Raw genomic sequence first — 6,342 nt, 5'->3', positions numbered from 1 at the left:
TCTTTTGAAGTGAGCCCTATTAGGAGCCAACCTTGTTAAAGGTTACAAAACATACTGTTAAGTATGACCTTGTTAGAGGATTTAGATCACACTATTAGAAGTGGCCTGGTTAGAGGCCTTCAAACACTTCAATCTTGAAATGTCACCTTGCTAGAGGATTTACAATATGATGATTACGTGAACTCTATTAAGAGATTTTTTAACTACTAAAATGGTTAGAAGGTAATAGTAGTTTGACTTCATTTATTGAGAAACTTCTTTTGTAGATTTAGATCTTTTTTTTGGCTTTACTTCTGGATCCTTACTGATTAGAATATTCTTTGCAACTTATCTTCCACACTTTTGTACTCTATCTTTTCTTTCAATCATATATCCATCTTATTCCATGTATTCCACATGCACATTTTATCCTCACTACTTGAACTTTATTATATATCATAAGCTTTGATAGGTCATCTTGAATACCCATGCAAATAATAATTAAACATCCAAATAGTTGGTCTCAACCAGTTAATTATTAGACAATTTTTTTCTACTATCACTCAGTCAATATTGAGATTTATTACTCGGTTAACACTGGAAGTACTTTGATGCTTGACCATTTGGTTAATATTGAAAGTTGGATATGCTTCAATTCCTAATTTCTCGATTAACATTGAATTCCCTTCATTATCCAACTACTCAATCAATATTGATATGCTTGGTTAATATTGCAAGTTCTTCATTTCTTAGTTAATATTGACATTTGTGTAACATCAGTGACAACATATAATTAAAGAATTGTTTCCAACAATTTGCACTTACTCTTCTTTAGTTTCATTGCAGATTAGCTTTCCTATACACATTATCTAGCTCACATAGACTAATTAGGGGTTTTGTAACTATTTCACTCTTGTTACATTAATCCTCCATTTCACTTAGCTTTAGCTTGCATTTGGCATTGCATACTTGATTCTTAGATATTGGTACTCTTTCTTCTACTCTTTGAATCTTTCATTCTCTAGTGCACCTTGCAATGGTTACTTAATTAGGTCTATTTGAGAGCCACAATAATCTATTTCAATCCTTGCACATCATAGATTGGAAGCCATAGGCCACCTCTTGGGATTCTATTTATCGTAAGTTCCCTCAAGTGTAATGCTCTATAGAAGTGTGTTCACCTTTTGATCATACATCACAAATATGTTTACTTGCTTTCTTATTATAAAATTCCTTAAGTGTATTTATCATAGGGAATGTATATTACCTTTTCATAGGCTTTGTGCATTTTAATTTCTTGTGTGTGGTCACAACAATTTTGAGTATGGAGAAATGTGAAGAATGTAAAAACTAGAGGTTTTTTTTTTGACACTCTAAAACAACAAATGGATTTCAAAGGGAAAGTAATGGAGGAATGGTTGAATAATTTCTTCACTTCTATATGGAGGAATGGTTGAGTAATGTCTACACTTATATACACCTATTCTTTATCAATATTATTTGGTCTCTCTTTAGCTTTGAGTATGCAATCTATGATTTCAAGTGCCAAATAATTGTTAATATTGCATCACTAATTTGTGCTTGGGGGTTAAATTTTGTGCTCAATGAGAAGGTAAAGCATATTGTAGAGTGATTTGTGAAGGAAAAATATTGTGTGGGTCTCAATGAAACTCTAGAGTATACAATGCTTGGAAGAGGGTTTATGGTCATCTAAGGGAATTGGGTAGGTTACCCTACATACCAATCCCATCTTTTTCCTTTTCTCATTAAGCATGGTATTGAGGACTTCTTGAAAATAAAAAATGGCACTAGGTGGGTTTGGCCCCTTCTTGTTTATTTTGTGCATGATTGGGATTTGGAGATCACATCTAGGCTTCCTAAAACTCATATCAACTTGGACCTATTTCATCCACATCTTTTGGGTGCCTGGGAGGAAATGGAGAGCCATAGAAGGGAGAGGCATCAAGAAAGGTAGGATAGAGTTTGAGGGGATGGATAAAGTGGGGTGGTGATGTCTGAAGAGGCTAGGGAAGAGTTCAAAAATTTGGCCAAACACCTTAGAGAAATTTTTACTGTGTAGGAAGATGTGATGTTCAACTGAATGTTTTCAATGGTGGAAATAATTTAGAGGTTGTTGAAGGATCTTGAAACTCTCTAGTGTGAATTTCTATGGATAGAGGTAACCTTGAATTGGATGAGTCCTTAGATGGTGATGGTGTGGGTTTGATGGGTGGTTCATTGCCCTCTCCTCCACCATGCCATGGAAAAATGAAGAGTGGAGAAAACTTTGAGTTTGGTTTATGCATGTTTGCCAATGGTCTAGTCGCTATGTTTATTGTGTGTCTATTAGTATATTTATCTATAATCAAGTAGGGACATGGGTATTTTTGGAATGAATGTCCACCCCATTTTGCAGTGGCACATTATGTTGGGGTATTTTTTTAGATAATTATCCACCCCATTTCAGTTTCATATCTATAAAGTCATGTAGCAGTTTGCACTCAGTAGCTAAATGGGAGACATTTTAGAGGTAATATTCCTAAGAGTTTGAATGAATGATCAATGGAAGAGTAGCCATAATGGATGGTTTTGAAAAAAGTGTAAATTTTAATAAATATTTAAAAAATAAGCAATAGATAATTTTCTAATAAAAATATGTATTTAAAAAATATTCATCCTTTGTATAGTACTTATCCATATCAACATAATAAGAGGAACTTCACTCCTTCAAAAATAGATTAACCTCATGTCCCCATGTAGTTGATTATGGACACTTTTTGTTTAAATTTAAGAAACCAAGTTGTGTTCCTATGTAGATTTTAAATGAAGAGGAAATGATAGTTTGGAATCTTTTCCTATTATGGTGGAGCAGCAACTACTAACACTTTCAAAATAAGTTTTGAAAAAAATGAGGGGTTGACAATAAGTAGCATTTGTTTATTGGAAAATGATAGATGTCTTCATTGTATTTTTTCCTCTTCTTTTTATGGGCCTAAATTTTCTCTTCCAAAATTAATTTGTAACAAATATTTATTTGAAAATTTCATTTCAAAGAATTCACTTAAAAATAAGTAGAAATTTTGCTTCCATGGGGCCACCAACTTCACAATTTTTCGCTAAAAGTATGGAGTAGCAATTACTAGCCAAACTAAGCCTAGTAGTCACATGGAGATCTACCCTACGAAAAATCTAATTTTTTTTTTAAAAATGGTAAAATGATACATTATATTGTGACTAATATTGCAAAAGCATTAGGAAAGAACTCCACACTCCTCATATCCTCAAATTAAAGAAATAACTTCTCAACTATTTTGTTTCCTACATTTCTACCACTATTACCCCATGTCCCCATGCAATTGCTTAAGTTTCATTTCTTCTTAATTTTAAGCCACAAGAGTATTCTCATGCAAATTTATAAGTGAAGCAAAAGGATAAATTGGAATCTTTCTCAATTTTAGTGGAGTGGCTATAATTTAAGAATTAAGATGGGATCCCATGGGAGGGCTTAATATTATATTTTAAAGGAAGTAGGGATCTCATGAGGAAGAAAATAAATTGCTACATGAACATTTAGAATTTTTTCCCAAGAAATAAGAGCCTATACAGTATAGGCTTGCTTATTTAAGCACAAAAATAATGGTGGGGCTAGAATTAGCTCCACCATCTTAGGAAAATATTTCTAAAATCTACATTCCTAGCCCAATAAAATTTTAGTCAGGTTTAACTATTTCTTTTGAATACAAAAACAAATTTGAATATAATTTTTTTATTTAAAGATATTAAAATTTATAAGTCCTAACTTCCTTTAATTTTGGAGTTTAAATTTTTAAGCTTGGTTACACTAGAAATTTATGGGAACACTAGGTTTAAAATATTCCTAAGAAATATTTTCACCACCCACTCAAAATTTAGGAAGCCCCCCTCCATGGGTCCCCACAAAATTAGCGAGATCCTCTGGAGGAGGCTTCCTAAATATTTTAGTGGGTGATGCAGAGTTTTCTTAGGAATATTTTAAGTGTGGTGGCCTCGTGAATTTCTAATGCACCCCTAGCTTAAAATTAAACTCCAAAATTGAAGGAAGTTTGAGACTTATAAATTTTATCTCTTTTTTTATTGGCGAATGACACAAGACATAAATTTTTATTTATAAAAATAATTTTTATAGAACTTGGTACAAGGGAACATACCAACAAGAAAGAACAAGGAAGAAAACCTCTAGTTGTATCTCCAAACTCGTGAGTAATTTAAAGATACATAAATGCATACCCTTGTGATACATACAATTCTCAATCAAGATTGATTTTATGTTTCAAAAAAAACTTTGGGATATACTAAAAAAGCCTAACCTAATTATACATAAAGAATCAAGGCCATACCCTTGTGATATTGATGCTGGTATGGATGGAAAAATTAGGGGCAAAGGCACACCTAACAGTCCAAACACCCTGTCGATTAAAAATAAAGGAAGAAAACAATATAGAGAACAACAATAAGGAGAGAAGGAACAACAAATACTTTATTAATTCATCAATTTGTCTACATACATGCTCGACTATGAGGCTTTGTGCATTACAACCAACAAGATTTATGAAATTCTAGAGTTAGAATTATCACATATCCTTCATTCTAACTCTTCTAACTCCCTTGACTTAGCACCTCCCTTGTCATCCTAACCTAATCCTAAACACCCCTATTTATACTTGGCAAAATGGCCTGCAGGAGATTTTGAATCATTACAAAATAGAAGCTCGACCTTAAAATGGTCTACACACATCCCCATGCATAATCCTTATCTTAAATTCATGATCCAAATTAAATACACAAGTCGGTTCATACTAGGAACAAATCATAGATAAACTCGGTCAAAGAAAAAATTGAACACTAACAAACAACAGGTTCACTTGGCACATGAAGGAACACTCAACCACCAAAGCACTCAGACAATACTGAGCAACATGACCAACACAAAACAACTTAGCCAACACTAAATTTGGCAGCAACTGCATCTCGGCAACTACTAAAGCTCGGCAATGATTGCAACTCAACACTTACTAGAAAAATGAACAAATATGAGCAGCATAGTAAGGAAACCTAAGATGCTCTTGCATCACATACATATAATGCTCATATTAAATTTCATCACATATTTTGATATGAGCTCAAATGATACAAGTTACAATTGTTAGAAATAGGGAATACTAAGAGGGGAGTGAATCAATGTTCCACAAACTCTTTCCTAACTATGGATATTATTAACAATATTTAAACTTGCATAGATGATAAAATTGAAAAGTAAACATAACAAAAATTCAATGCAACTCATAATACCATTATTGGTTAACTAGGGAAACCTTGGCCAAGGGAAAACCCCAATGGGGATGGTACCCACAAAATGATTCACTAATCAAAAGTATCTTGTGAAAGATATTAACTATATTAGGATTCTATTACATCGGTATGGTGTATATATCCTTGTTAGAGGACTAAGCCTTGTTAGAAGCCTCAACCCTATTAGAAATTATTATTACAATACAAAAGAATGTAAGATGAGCCCACTACTCAAACATGCATATACAACTATACAATGTTATCAATAGAGATAGGTATAAAACATTACAAAGTGTTGATATCTTCAATATTTGGTTTCTCTTTGTAATTCCTTCTTCAAGAAAATTCACACAATTATTCTTCTATGATCTAGCATCAAATTCACATCTATACTAATCATATAAAGTCCACATATTACTATTATATCAATACAATACAATGCCACACTTCACTTAACAAAGTACTCTTCCTTTATACCAAATTTCTTATTCCTATTAGCCTTTCTTATGATATTTTTTCTAAATATTAAAATAATTATTTTCCACATGTGGGTTAACATCTAGGATGCCATCCCGATATTGTTAAATAATTATTTTGGTAGCTAAGTTCATACCTCTCCTCCTTGCCTAGTCATTAGGATTGAAGACACTCTCCAAAGTAATTAGACCTTTGGGAAATTTATTGGAATTGAGGTTGATGATCTGATCACCATATTGGTCTTTCAATTTGGACTAGTTCCTGTCTAAGAACTCTTCCTCATTTTGCATAAAATTGACAATCTGTGCATCAAAGTCAAAAACCTACCAATTGGTATTATTGTCTGGGATTATAGGTCTTACAACCACTTGCTATGGCACATCATAAGAAGTACCAATTGATGCAAGACTACCAACATGTTTATTTTCTCTTCTAGGGATGCTCTAGATGTTAAACCCTCTAGCAAATCCCATACCCTATGCTTGGAAGATTTGAGAAAGTTGTTCTTTGTAATATTCTAATTTCTAACCTAATGAACAACCAACTCACTATCCCCAT

Source organism: Cupressus sempervirens, chromosome 10 (genome assembly GCF_028749045.1).
Source record: "Cupressus sempervirens isolate cs-2001-9-10 chromosome 10, ASM2874904v1, whole genome shotgun sequence".
Classification (NCBI taxonomy): Eukaryota; Viridiplantae; Streptophyta; class Pinopsida; order Cupressales; family Cupressaceae; genus Cupressus; species Cupressus sempervirens.
This window is presented reverse-complemented; position numbering follows the sequence as displayed.